At 43.7% G+C, this 12,054-nt stretch overlaps 1 protein-coding gene and 1 long non-coding RNA gene across 2 annotated transcripts in view; both read left to right on the forward strand.

The window, feature by feature from the left end:
• The window catches only part of LOC141751034 (uncharacterized), a 142,489-nt gene extending 135,061 nt beyond the window's left edge, over positions 1-7,428 (forward strand). The window contains exon 3 of the long non-coding RNA XR_012589847.1: positions 6,502-7,428. This is a non-coding gene — a long non-coding RNA (uncharacterized LOC141751034). The remainder of the gene's footprint in view (positions 1-6,501) is intronic.
• Positions 7,429-8,434: 1,006 nt separating this feature from the next.
• The window catches only part of TOM1L1 (target of myb1 like 1 membrane trafficking protein), a 61,194-nt gene continuing 57,574 nt past the window's right edge, over positions 8,435-12,054 (forward strand). Inside the window, exons 1-2 of the mRNA XM_074607185.1 lie at positions 8,435-9,248; positions 10,464-10,566. The gene's annotated coding sequence lies outside the window, so the exon portion shown is untranslated. The remainder of the gene's footprint in view (positions 9,249-10,463; positions 10,567-12,054) is intronic.

Below are 12,054 nucleotides of genomic sequence, written 5' to 3' on the forward strand. Positions count from 1 at the left end.
GCTGCTTTCCTACACCTCTTCCCGCTCACCAGCCCCTTCCATTGACACTCCAGGCTTTGTAGCCCGAAAGATGGAAAGCTTGAATGTGTGTCTCCAGCTCTTCTCCAAATTTTATCTCACGTAGTGGTGTCTAAGCCATTGCTTTGAAGCACAGTTTCCTAGATGAGGAGATATTAGGAGATACCCTAATACAGATAACAGCACGTTCAGTTTTGCTGGTTGTCATTCATTTCAGTGGGAATGGGGTTTTTTTTGACCGGGATGTAATTATTGAGTTAATAGGGATGTGAGCTAACAGGAGTGAGAATTTAGATGAAATTTCATGGGTTCATTTTGTGCCTCGCGAGGGGGCTGCCACCGATGTGTGCTGTGGCAGCTGGGGACTCTGCTGAGAGCTTTGCAACTGGGCTCGCAGGAGGAGGGACTGCATTTAAGATATTGTCAGCATGTAGCTTGCAAAATGCTGTAGGGCATTAGTGGGAAAAGATGCTTGCAAATATAAAATATTAACTAGCCTTTGTTTTTAATAAGCCTGATTACTCTAAGGGAATGAATAAAGTTTGTCATAATGTGACTAAGTTTGTTGTGTTTCCTGGACTCATTTTATGAGTATCTGTCTTATCCCTCACCTGCATTAGGAGACCAGCCGAATATTTTATCAAATCAGTGTTTCTGAAATATTCAAATTACTGTATCGGTATTCCTACAGATGATGCAATATATAACAAAATGAATAATTCTCAGAAAGCTATTTATTCAACAAACCTAAGCCCAAATTCCACAGAGACTTAGGTGTACACTTAACATTTCTCAGGGGAGTAATCCTGTTGGATTCAATGTCAATATTTGCATGAGTGAATGTTGACACATTTAGGGCTTCCTCCTTTTCTGATATCTATTTACATAATGCTACAACCTTGAATTAATTAGATGACTGATTCTTTGAAAATTTTCTTTACTTCCTTCTTTGAGCTGACTGACTAGCCGAGCTGTGATTCGGGTTGGGTGGCTACGATAGCGTAACTATGATCTTGCTGGTTTGCATCAGGATAAACATACAGACACTTCTAGCAAAAATGCTTGCGTGCCAGGGTTATTTTGTTTGGTTTTCGTTGGTTGGTTTTTTTTTTTGTAAAAGCTTGCATGGAAAGGAAGGTAAGCCATTAATTTGGCTTTTGTTGAACAACGGATAAGGTGTTCTCCCATCCTTTATCTGGCTTTCCTAGCACACGTACTCTGCAGTGGAGACATTCTCTCTCTCCGGATAGGTTTTGTATCCTACCTTAAGCCTTTATTATAGAATTTATCCTATAACAATAATGAAATTTTGATATTGGTTGTCTTTCTCTGAAATTCCTTGAGTACTGGCAAGAAGTGAGATATAGCAGGGTGACTGGTGGAGACTAGTTTAAGGATACAGCGATCAAAATGATCATGGCAGTAAAAATCCAGGAGGATATTGATATCATCTAGTCCAGTACCTGCGGCTGCAGTTTCATAACTGCTTTAGGGTGATCTAAACACAAGCTGCTACTGAGCTGTTGCCTCCCTTGTGCCAGGGCTGGCACCTTGGTGCTTGTGTGGGCAATTCAGTCCAGGAGCCATCCCAGATGAAAAACAATTGAAAATTTAAAAAAAAAAAAAAAAAAAAAAAAGTAGAAACACTGGGGTTGGCTTAGAACAGGCATGAAGACACCCCAGTTCAATTGTCCTCAATCACTGTCTGAAGTGGCCTGAAGGCTACAGTCTGTATAGGATCCAGACTCCCAACTTTGCATGCTCTGAATTGAATCCCAGTCAAATAGCTGAAGTAGATGGTGTGAGGCCCCTGTTCACCCTGGTTAATGTACCTGGGCTCCCATTACAGTTAATGAAGACAGGATCCTACACCTCAGAGGCTACTCCTAGCAAGAACTTAATTTAGCTGCTTCGACTTATCATCTGGGAGGGCCTGTCTTTCTTCAGTGACTGTAAAGAGGAGCCTAAGGAGTTTAACCTCACCAGGCTGGCAGCAGCCCTTACGAATCCCCACTATCTCTGCATTGCCTCAGTTGATTTTTTTTTTTCTCTTTTTTCTGTGTCTTGCTACAGTGCAATGACTATTTGTAATGGAAATAACGCCCTTGGGAACTGCAACAAGTTCTTGCAAGACTTAATACCAGGGGTGTAATGGAGATACACAACCCCAGCACATGAACAGGTATAAGAAAGGAAAAAAAACTAGCCGTGCTGCTATGGCCATGCTATTTACTCTCCTGCATTGTTGTTTGGATGTCAATATGAAAGGTATTTATTATGCCCTTCAGCAAATATTGTGCTCGTCAATATTTACGAGTGTATCAGCTATGGATTAGCAGTATTTATTCTCTCTGGAATAATGTTTTCGGTTCTCACTGGAGGGCCTTCAAAAAGAATATCTTTAACCTTTGCAAGCAGCTTTTTCTACCCTTTTGCTTCCCATGAGAGAAAAAGAGCATCTGAGATTTGATTAAATCTGTGTGTGGGGAACTCAGGGGCAGCCAAAACACCACAAAGCTGCTAGAACAAATTAATCTTTGGTGTAAATCCACATTTCTGGAAAAGACCTGTTAGCAGAATCTTGCCGTGCAAGCCCTTCACGATTTCATAGAAGCTATATCTCCTCCATAAAACTGTAGGTCTTTAAAATGTGCAATGGAATTGCGCTGTTGGGTATCTGACCCACGACACGGGGGTCCTCAGGGTGGGACCCCCGTGCACTAAGGAATGGTGTCTGCCTGAGGTGTCTGTGGGATTCTTAACGTCAGCCTCCAAAATCAATGCTGTGTTGAAAACAGGAAGAAAAAGAATCCAGAATCTCCAGTGTCTTCAGTTTTCTTTCTTATTTGCACTTTCAGTGCTGCATTTCAAGGGGGAATTAAATACAAAATATATCTTTTTATTTAGCCAACACTCTAGTATGCTAGTATTAACAGCAAAATACTGCTCAGGAAAGTGCTTGTCGGGATGTGTGTGTGTGTGAACTTTTGTCCAGCCTTGTAGAGGTGTTGAGATATTTTAGGAGAAATAACAGTAATTTCCCTCATGGTTTAATTCCATTGGTTTATTTCTCTAAGTTATGCCATAAGCTTCTTCAGGGGAACCTGAAGAGCCAGATTTATAAAGGGAATGGATAATTTCATTGCAAAAAGACAAAACTAGCATTATGCATGTTAAGTTAAGGGTAAACAAATCTCATGCTTCAGGGCACAAAATGATTTCCTATTGGGCTCGGGAAAGCTGTTTTTCTTCATGTAAAGCATTGTACGGTTGGCTAGACATATTACTAAGGGGTTTATTTATTCTTTTGCTGCCCTCTGAAGCATCAGTTTAGGAAGCTTCGTTTTAGGTTATGCTTAGAGGCAGGATGCCAGACGTTGTTATAATTTTATTTAGCATCAAGAGCACGCACTATAAACTTCTTGTGCCAGCAGACCTGTGATGTCTACAGATGCATAATGGAGTTCCTCAAATGCAGGCCAGACTCTCCAACCACGTGATGCAGTATTGATGGGTCCGTACAAGGATGGAGATGCTACTTCCTTATAGTCAGAAAGGAAAAGATGTAGGATTCATCTAACCCGTTTTCCTACTGTAATACTGCTCTTCTTATCTCCTGCTTCTAGGGTGAAAGCAGTTCCTGTAGACGTGTAAGATTCCCAAGATGCGTTATCACAGAATCACAGAATCTTCAGAGTTGGAAGGGATCTCTAGAGATCATCTAGTCCAACTCCCCTGCTAGAGCAGGATTGCCCAGAGCACATTACTCAGCACTGCATCCAGGCGAGTCTTGAAAGTCTCCAGAGAAGGGGACTCCACAACCTCCCTGGGCAGCCTGTTCCAGTGCTCTGTCACCCTCACCATAAAGAAGTTTTTCTGTGTATTTGAACGGAACATCCTATGTTCTAGCTTGTGCCCATTGCCCCTCGTCCTGTCACTGGGAACCATTGAAGAAAGTCTGACACCATCCTTAAACCCACCCTTTAGATACTTATAAACATTAATAAGGTCTCCCCTCAGCCTTCTCTTCTCCAGGCTGAAGAGTCCCAGCTCTTTCAGCCTTTCCTCATAAGGGAGATGCTCCAATCCCTCAGTCATCTTAGTTGCCCTTCACTGGACTCGCTCCAGCAGTTCCCTGTCCCTCTTGAACTGGGGAGCCCAAAACTGGACACAGTATTACAGTTGTGGCCTCACCAGTGCAGAGTAGAGGGGGAGAATGACCTCCCTTGACCTGCTGGCCACAGTCTTCCCTATGCAGCCCAGGATTCCATTGGCCTTTTTGGCCACAAGGGCACACTGCTGGCTCATGGATAATTTACTGTCTACCAGGACCCCTAGATCCTTCTCCTCAGAACTACTTCCCAGCAGGTCCACCCCTAACCTATACTGGTGCTTAGCATTCTTCCTCCCCAGGTGCAGGACCTTGCACTTGCTTTTGTTGAACCTCATTAGGTTCTTCTTTGCCCAGCTCTCCAGCCTGTCCAGGTCATGCTGGATGGCAGCACGGCCCTCTGGAGTGTCAGCCACCCCACCCAGTTTGGTATCATCAGCGAACTTGCTGAGGATACACTCTGTCCCAACATCCAGGTCATTAATGAATATGCTGAACAAAATTGGACCAAGTATTGACCCCTGGGGGACACCACTGGTTACAGGCCTCCAGCTAGACTCTGTGTCGCTGATCACAACCCTCTGAGTTCTGTCACTCAGCCAGCTCTCGATCCACCTCACTGTCCCCTCGTCTAGCCCATACTTCCTCAGCTTCCTAATGAGGATGTTATGGGAGACAGTGTCAAAAGCCTTGCTAAAGCCAAGTTATGATGGGAGTGGTATTCAACCATGCCAGTGCCTGCCTGCCAGGCTCACCTAAATACCCCAAACCAGCTCCCGTCGATGGAGCATGCAGAATTTTAGGTCAGTCTTTCAGCTGAGGGCCAGAAGCACCCTGCCTGCTCTATGCAGGGAAAGTGCCTGTAGCTGCTACCCAAGAACGCCCCCACGCTACCAGGATTCGCGCTCTGCCCAGCCTTCTGTGCCAGCAGTAATTCAGCCTGTGACTTTAGCACAAAGATGGGCGGACATAAAAGCAACTTTGAAAGTTCCCACAAGAACTGCCTTTGTATTTGATGCCTGGAGTCAGTTTCCTTTAAGGAAATGGAAAGAGAGAGAAATAACTCTAACAGCCTTGGTAGTTTTTGCTTCTAAGTGGGCAGCCTACAAAATTTGGTAGAAACAGAAGTAACCCGAATCTGTGAATGCAGCAAAAGCCACAGGAATTTAGATGTATGCAGTCGGGAAATTCACTGACAGGAAAGGGAAGGCTTTCAGTTAAAACATTCCCATATACCATCTGATATCAAATTCAGTTCATGTGTTTGTCATGCTTGTTTTGTAGAAGTCACGTCTTCTCTCCATGCCTGTATTTTGCATCTGTAAAATGAGGGTGACAACACCACCGCTTCCCAATTTAGGTTGCAAGCTGCTATGGCCTGGGAGAGTTGCTTTATACAGAGCTTAAGACAATATTTAATATAAATAGCCATAATGCTTTCTAGACAGAAATAATCTCGTTGAGAATAAGGCTGAAACGTTTTTTCCCCATTTAAAATGTCGGCGGTTTTGTTGTTCTCTGGCATTTCCTCTTCTTTCTAGCCTGACTGTTACGTTTTTGAAACCTCTGACAGTTCCGTGAGTTAATTGCAACCATCAGACTGGGTACAGGTATTTTATAATGATCTGAATGAACCTGCTGGGGGAGGGGAGGTCTGCCTGTAGATCACTAGCGTTTTATTTGGGTGATGAGTTTGACAGCTTCGTGTCTCAGGGTCTGCCAGGGTGAGGATCAATCGTGTTGAGCTGTATTTGCAGCCTTTAGGGTAAACCCACCTTTCACGAGGGGGCCGGGGTTGTCTCCATTACTGCGCTCTCGCTGCCACCGTTCTGTGACTCAGCCAAGGCTTTCTCTGCTCTGCACCAGTTCCTGCAAACAGGGTCGCTCGGGCTGTGGCTGTGCGGCAACTGGAGTAAGGAACACAGCTCTTGTAGGCATGGCTGAGCTACTTTGGGTGAAAAACAGAGTTCATGGCAACTCACACTTTACTCCTACTTTTCTGAGTTTGTGTAGGAGCTGGGGTGGCGATGGGACATCAGTCCATGCTGAAATCCCTGCCGACACGTTTTTATGCAGAGTGGTTAGGTTAACGCAGGCTCGTGTGCATCTCGGTGTTCACCCCTTGTAGCCTGACGTATAATTTTTTGGTCTCTGTGTCTCCATTACCACTACAGGGGTCTTCCGAGGGCCATGTAGACATATTTGGCTTGTGCAGAGATCAGGAGGAGAGTCTGTTTATTCTGGACCCCTGACAGAGGAGGGAAGGATGTCCTTTGGCAGGAGGATGTTACAGGATGATGAGAAGATGCTTCCTCATGCAGACGATGTCTGGGGGATTTAATACTGTCTGTTTCCAAATGTTTGCCTTGTAGTTATCCCCACATTCCATTTGCTGCGCAGCAGAACTGGGATGATCTGGAACTGGAAAGGATTTGTCTTGAAGAATGGGAAATACAGCTGCATGGAACAGGATCTGCGTGCTACAAAGGGAGGTGGCCGTGAAATAAGATCAACAGCTGTTTTATTATGACGCTACTAGCGGCTGGAAGAGACGCCTTGTTTGAAGGTTAACTGGCTTACCTTTTTTATTTGAAATACATGTATATTCTGCTTGAGGCACTTTTGTTATCATAAAACTACATATATTTTTTTGTAGAGAAGGTAGAAAGCTATAATTTCCTGAAATTTAAAACTTCTGAAGAGCAGCAGATTGCAATTTCAGGGGCACCTTGTCCTTAATAGATACAAATATTGCATCTCTATTGAGAATTGCTCTTCAAATTAGAAATTCAACCCTTAATCTTTCAATCAAACAGCACTAAATAAAAACAGCATTTAACTTTTGCTGTCGCTCTTCCTTGAAATAGAAGATAAAAAGGAGAAACTGTGTTGCTGGAGCCTACTCCAGAAATTCCACATTCTGAATTGCAAATAGCTGGGCTTAGAAGTAATTAAAGAATTCCTACAACACTTCAACCAAGGACCTTAACACCCCACACAAAGTTACTTTAAAAGAGGCTGCTGAGATAAGTGGGGAAATTGGGGAACAGGAGACAAGGTCATCCTTGGAAGAGCTGTGTTATCACTTGTGCAGCTGAGGCCACAGAACCCACCGAGACTGGGACATCCGAGAGCACAGCGTGATAAAAGCACCAACTAAAAAACAGTTCCTGCCTTGAGGACCTTGCAGTCCACACTGAGAGCAGGACACAGGGGCAATTCCAGTCGCCAGGTTGTAGGTAGGAAACTGAGGCAGGGGGCAAAACTCATGTCATGAGTCTGTAGCAGGAATTGTGCTTTCCTCATGAAATGACTGGTGTGTTAATCACAGGATCTTGTTTGTTCCTTCTGCTTGTGGTACGACTCTTCTGTATGAAAGTGGGGGACTTGTAGCCTCGAGAATATCAGCTCCTTGCATATGGAATTAAAGGTATCCATCCGTAGATGTCTACATGTCAACTTACTGTCTAGGCAAATATAATCAGTTGTGGTAACTGAGGACTTGTAAATTTATCTCATCTTACCCTTTGCTACTAGGGTGGACTCCACAGCAAAAACTTCAAAGTCAAGTTCCCTTCAGAACTGCTGTGAGTTGATTAGAGGTCAGGTTTTCCAGGAGCCGTTCATTTCTGTGCAAGGCCCCTCTCTTTTTGAGGCCATGCATTTTGCCGTTACTAGCGCTGAGAGATTCTCGCAGCTCTTGGCACAAACCAGGAGGCTTTCACTCCTTCCCTTAGTAGTTCTTGTTCAGGAATACGAGGTAATGTCTTCTCCACAGTGGTAGAATGGGGCCATAAATGGAGCAGATGTGCCCACCATGAAATAACTTCAGTGCATGGAAATATCAGAAATACGGATGCGTAATGGCGGTTACGGTTAGAGCTCTGCAACCCCAGCTGCTGCAATAGCTCCCGCAGCTTTGCCACAGCAGAGCAAGGTAAATCAGGTCTGACTTGGAGGTACTTTATGCCCCAAATCAGGGAGGACCGTGGAGAGGCAAGAGTCTCTGTGAACTTGTCTGCCTTCAACAGAGCTTGGACAGAGGAGAAAATTGGCTGAATACATTTTATCCTTTTCATTTAACACTTTGCTGGGTTTTTTGCATGGGGTTAGTTCAATATATAAGAAAAATAAGCTCTGAGGTGCAAATGTCTCCCAACATAAGAATTTACCTGAAGAGGGCGGGAAACCATTAGGTCAGAAACAACTTCTGTCTCTTAGCTGCCAAATTTTGACGATAAAGGATTCTTGCAGGAGATGTCAAACCAAATTTGTATTTGACTTAATTTTGCGAACGTACGGAGAATGCTCGGTGTATGATAGGAGTTGTCTGGAAAATGCTATTCCAGGAGGATTAGGAAGCAATGAGCAGTTGTGCCAGGTGGCACTTTTGGAGGACATTTGCTACCTGCTAAAGGGGATTGCTTGAGCAGTCCGTCCCAGGCAGGCAGGATGGACGTTTGCGGTCCAGCACTGGGCTGTGTGACAGTGTAGAAAGCTTTGTTTCTTGGTTGGTTTTTTTTTTGTTTTCCATGTTTCCATGCAGTGAAAATAACAGTGAACAAACCAAGTGGTTTTGAAATACTTACCCTAGGGTCAGCAGTATGAGAAACAGCGCAGGCAGTTTTTTATTAATAAAGGAAAGGCTGTTGCAAGTAGAGTGTGACTGATGCAGGTTAAAGACCCACTCCCCAGATTTCCAATCAAGGACAGCGTGAGTATTCAAAACCTGTATGTGCAGTTACAACAGGAAGATTTCAAAATTATTTTTTTTTTTCAAGTTGGCTTCACAGGTGAGTTACAAAAACTGGCGTTAGAAGCTGGCCCAGCCTGTGCAGTGAGGCTGCTGTACGCGAGAGGTCTCCAGCTCAGTCACACTCTGGCTCTCTACAAACCTCACTGCATTTCTGCGGTCTGAGTCCGTGGGCCTCCCCCTGGGCCCATCTTTAAGCTCCCTGGGGCAGGACTGGCCTCAGCAGGGCCACAGCTTCTGACTTCCTCCTCTAACAAGTGTATTTATTGATTTCTTCTTTTCCTTAACATGATTTTATGAAGTTAAGACCCTCCAGGGAAGCCGTTGTTGAGTTCTTCCCACAGAAGGAATGCTTTCTTCTAGTTTGTAAGTACCCACGGTAATAGCTGTTCCTTGTTAGCACCGAGAGGGCTTAAATTAGTGTGGTCTGGATCCTTCTGGGGCTCGCACATCAAAAAGGCATTTCTTCTGTGCTTTAATTTTTCCTTCTTCAGTATCAGTACCAAGAAGAGATGGCACAACTGGAGGCCGTGTAATAGGCTGTGTGGGCAGACAGATATAGCATCTTCTGTTTTGTTATTGGCAAGGAGAATCGAGTTGAGATTTGATTTCCGAAATGGAAAAGTTGGCTCATCTGAAGATTTATGAAACCAAATACCCAAAAGAAAAATTCGATGGCTCCTTTACTTATTTCTTCCTGACTGCTCATCCAGTTCTTTCTTGCTGTTGTAATCTCGCTTTGAAGCCCTCTGTTATCTCCACGGGGTCTCCAGAAAGTCTCGGTGCTGCTCACGAGAGCCCTGAGGGTGTTTGTGGGGAATGGGATAGTTACACCAGCTTCCATCCCGTACCAGCAGCTGCCAAACAAACTTCCCATAAAGAGTTTTTACAAAATCAGGAGGAATTCTTTGTCATTCAAGTGGCAATGAATAGAAGAAAAATAGCCCCAGAAAGAACCTTTTATCTGAACTCCCTTTCTCTCTGGTTTGGGGCAGAGAAACCAGTGCTTGGATGTTCTGGCCAGAGGCATGGAAATTTATTACATCTGCCGTGTACTGTGAGTGCAATTTTCTGAGAGTCTGCTGCGTGCTGAAAACAGCTCCATCTTGGTTTTGCTCCAAATGTATTGAGAGAAACCCACTGTGCTTTGTCATTGTTCTTACTTCTGCATCTCACCATCTAAAAATAATTTAAGCTGAAAGGATATGAATTTTGTTTGTGCATGGAAAAAACCATAATGGATTCAACTACTGTGATTTTTGGGAAACAAAGATAACAATAACTTACAAAGTCAGTCTGCCTGTGTTACCTATGGATTCAAGGAATGTTTAAAGCAATGAAATTTAGTGCCATTTTTCCCATCGCTTACACCTAAACAAGTGAAGTCAAAAGCAAGTATAAATCAGTGCGCAATTGGACCAAAGCAAGTAGTTTAAGAAAACAGAAGAGGCTAGCAATTGTCTCAAAGATAAAATGGCTTTAGACTTAAATTCAGTAACAGAAGTTGGTGGGATTCATGGTGGAAAGTTTGTAGTTTTCTTCTAAGCCTCTATTCTTTTTTCTTTTTCTTTACCATTGTAGCAACTCTTTAGGAAGCAATATATACTGTGGATGAAGCTTGCTGAACTGGAGAATGGAGTATTTCCCTGGTGTCTCTGAAAAACTATGGAACAAATTGGACTGGGTACGACAAGCTGCACAGTGTTATTTTAGTTGCTGTAGATAACTGAATTTCTCCTTCTAGGCATTGAGTGTCACTAGTTCATGTATTAAGGGTCAGAGCCTGCAGGCGGCCACAGCGGTGTGAGTGTGAAGGATCTCCAGTGGAGACGAGGGGGTGACCGGGGAAACTCAGGATTTATTGCTGTGCCATCCAGAGCAGGGGCTGCCTCTCAGGGCTTGTACATGAGCAAACATGGCAGTTCGTAGCCAAGTAAAAACTTCATTTGCTTTTCAAGGCTGTGCAAATTCTCAACTGTTTAATACAGATGTAATTTATTTGTACAGGTCCGTCACGATGATAGAGGCAAAAGGCCAGATTTTCAATTGTCCTGGACCAGAACAGTTTGTTAGTTAATGATACTCTTGTGATTTGGTTTCACGTGTGGTGCTCTACGTGTGTTGTGAGTTGTGCAGCTTCTCCAATACCCTGTCTGTGTACTGCAAAAGGAGGGTTATTGTGCTTGGGAAGGAGAGAGCCTGGTGACTTTGAGCCAGGGCTGATATTAAAGACGTCTGGGCTCTTTTCCTGCTGCTGCCATTGATTTCTGGTGTGACTTTGAGCAAGTAATTCTGCACGTTGGTCTGAGCAAGCCTATGGGAATGCTGCAAGCCAGCTCCAAAACCGGCAGCAAGGTAGTTGTATGAGGGTAACGGGGCTAATTAGCCCTGGTTTTTTGGACCTGAGTAGTGCCTTGACATAGTACCGTGCACTGGGCAAAACTGCTTGTGGCAGCTGTTAGACACAAACACATATTCCCTAAAACTGTATTCACCATGCTCCATTGCACAGTGCAGACGTGTCCTTAAACTCTTTGTAGCTCAATCCCAGGTTATTCTGCTCATCTGGTTTGCTATCGGGGGAAGTGAAAGGGTGGTTACGTGTCTTGCAAACGAGAGTGAAGGGGAGTTAACAGAAATACACGGTAAGACATACCAGAGAATAACTCCCTGCCCCACTGTTTAAACTGGGATCTGAAGAAAAAAGGCTCATGAGCCATATAGGAAGCACGACAGGACATACGTGAGCAGTAATTTGAAAATAAATCAAAATAATTCACAGAAAGCCCCTCGGACATATTTATAATCATACCATTGGTCTGTTATAGCAGCTACAGTGTTTAAAACGCAACACGTTTACTGATGATCAGTAGTTGCCTCCAGCAATTTACATCTGCTAATGCAAAAATGGATAAACTTGTCTCGCAAGTACTGGTGACAAAACCTGGCATCAACAACTTCTTTAGTACCTAAACACATGCAAGATTTTATGAATCGAGAACAGTGTATGCCATCTCCAAACACAGACTGCAGTAAGAGCGTAGACAAATTTTTTCTTTATTGCACTTTGAAGTACTATTTCATTAGTGGAGGAAAGAACAAATTTACTTTTTATCTCTTCCTTTACATTGAATTAAATCAGGTACTTTTAAATTATGGACCTGAAATTACC

This window comes from Larus michahellis, chromosome 14 (assembly GCF_964199755.1).
Source record: "Larus michahellis chromosome 14, bLarMic1.1, whole genome shotgun sequence".
NCBI classification, from domain to species: domain Eukaryota; kingdom Metazoa; phylum Chordata; class Aves; order Charadriiformes; family Laridae; genus Larus; species Larus michahellis.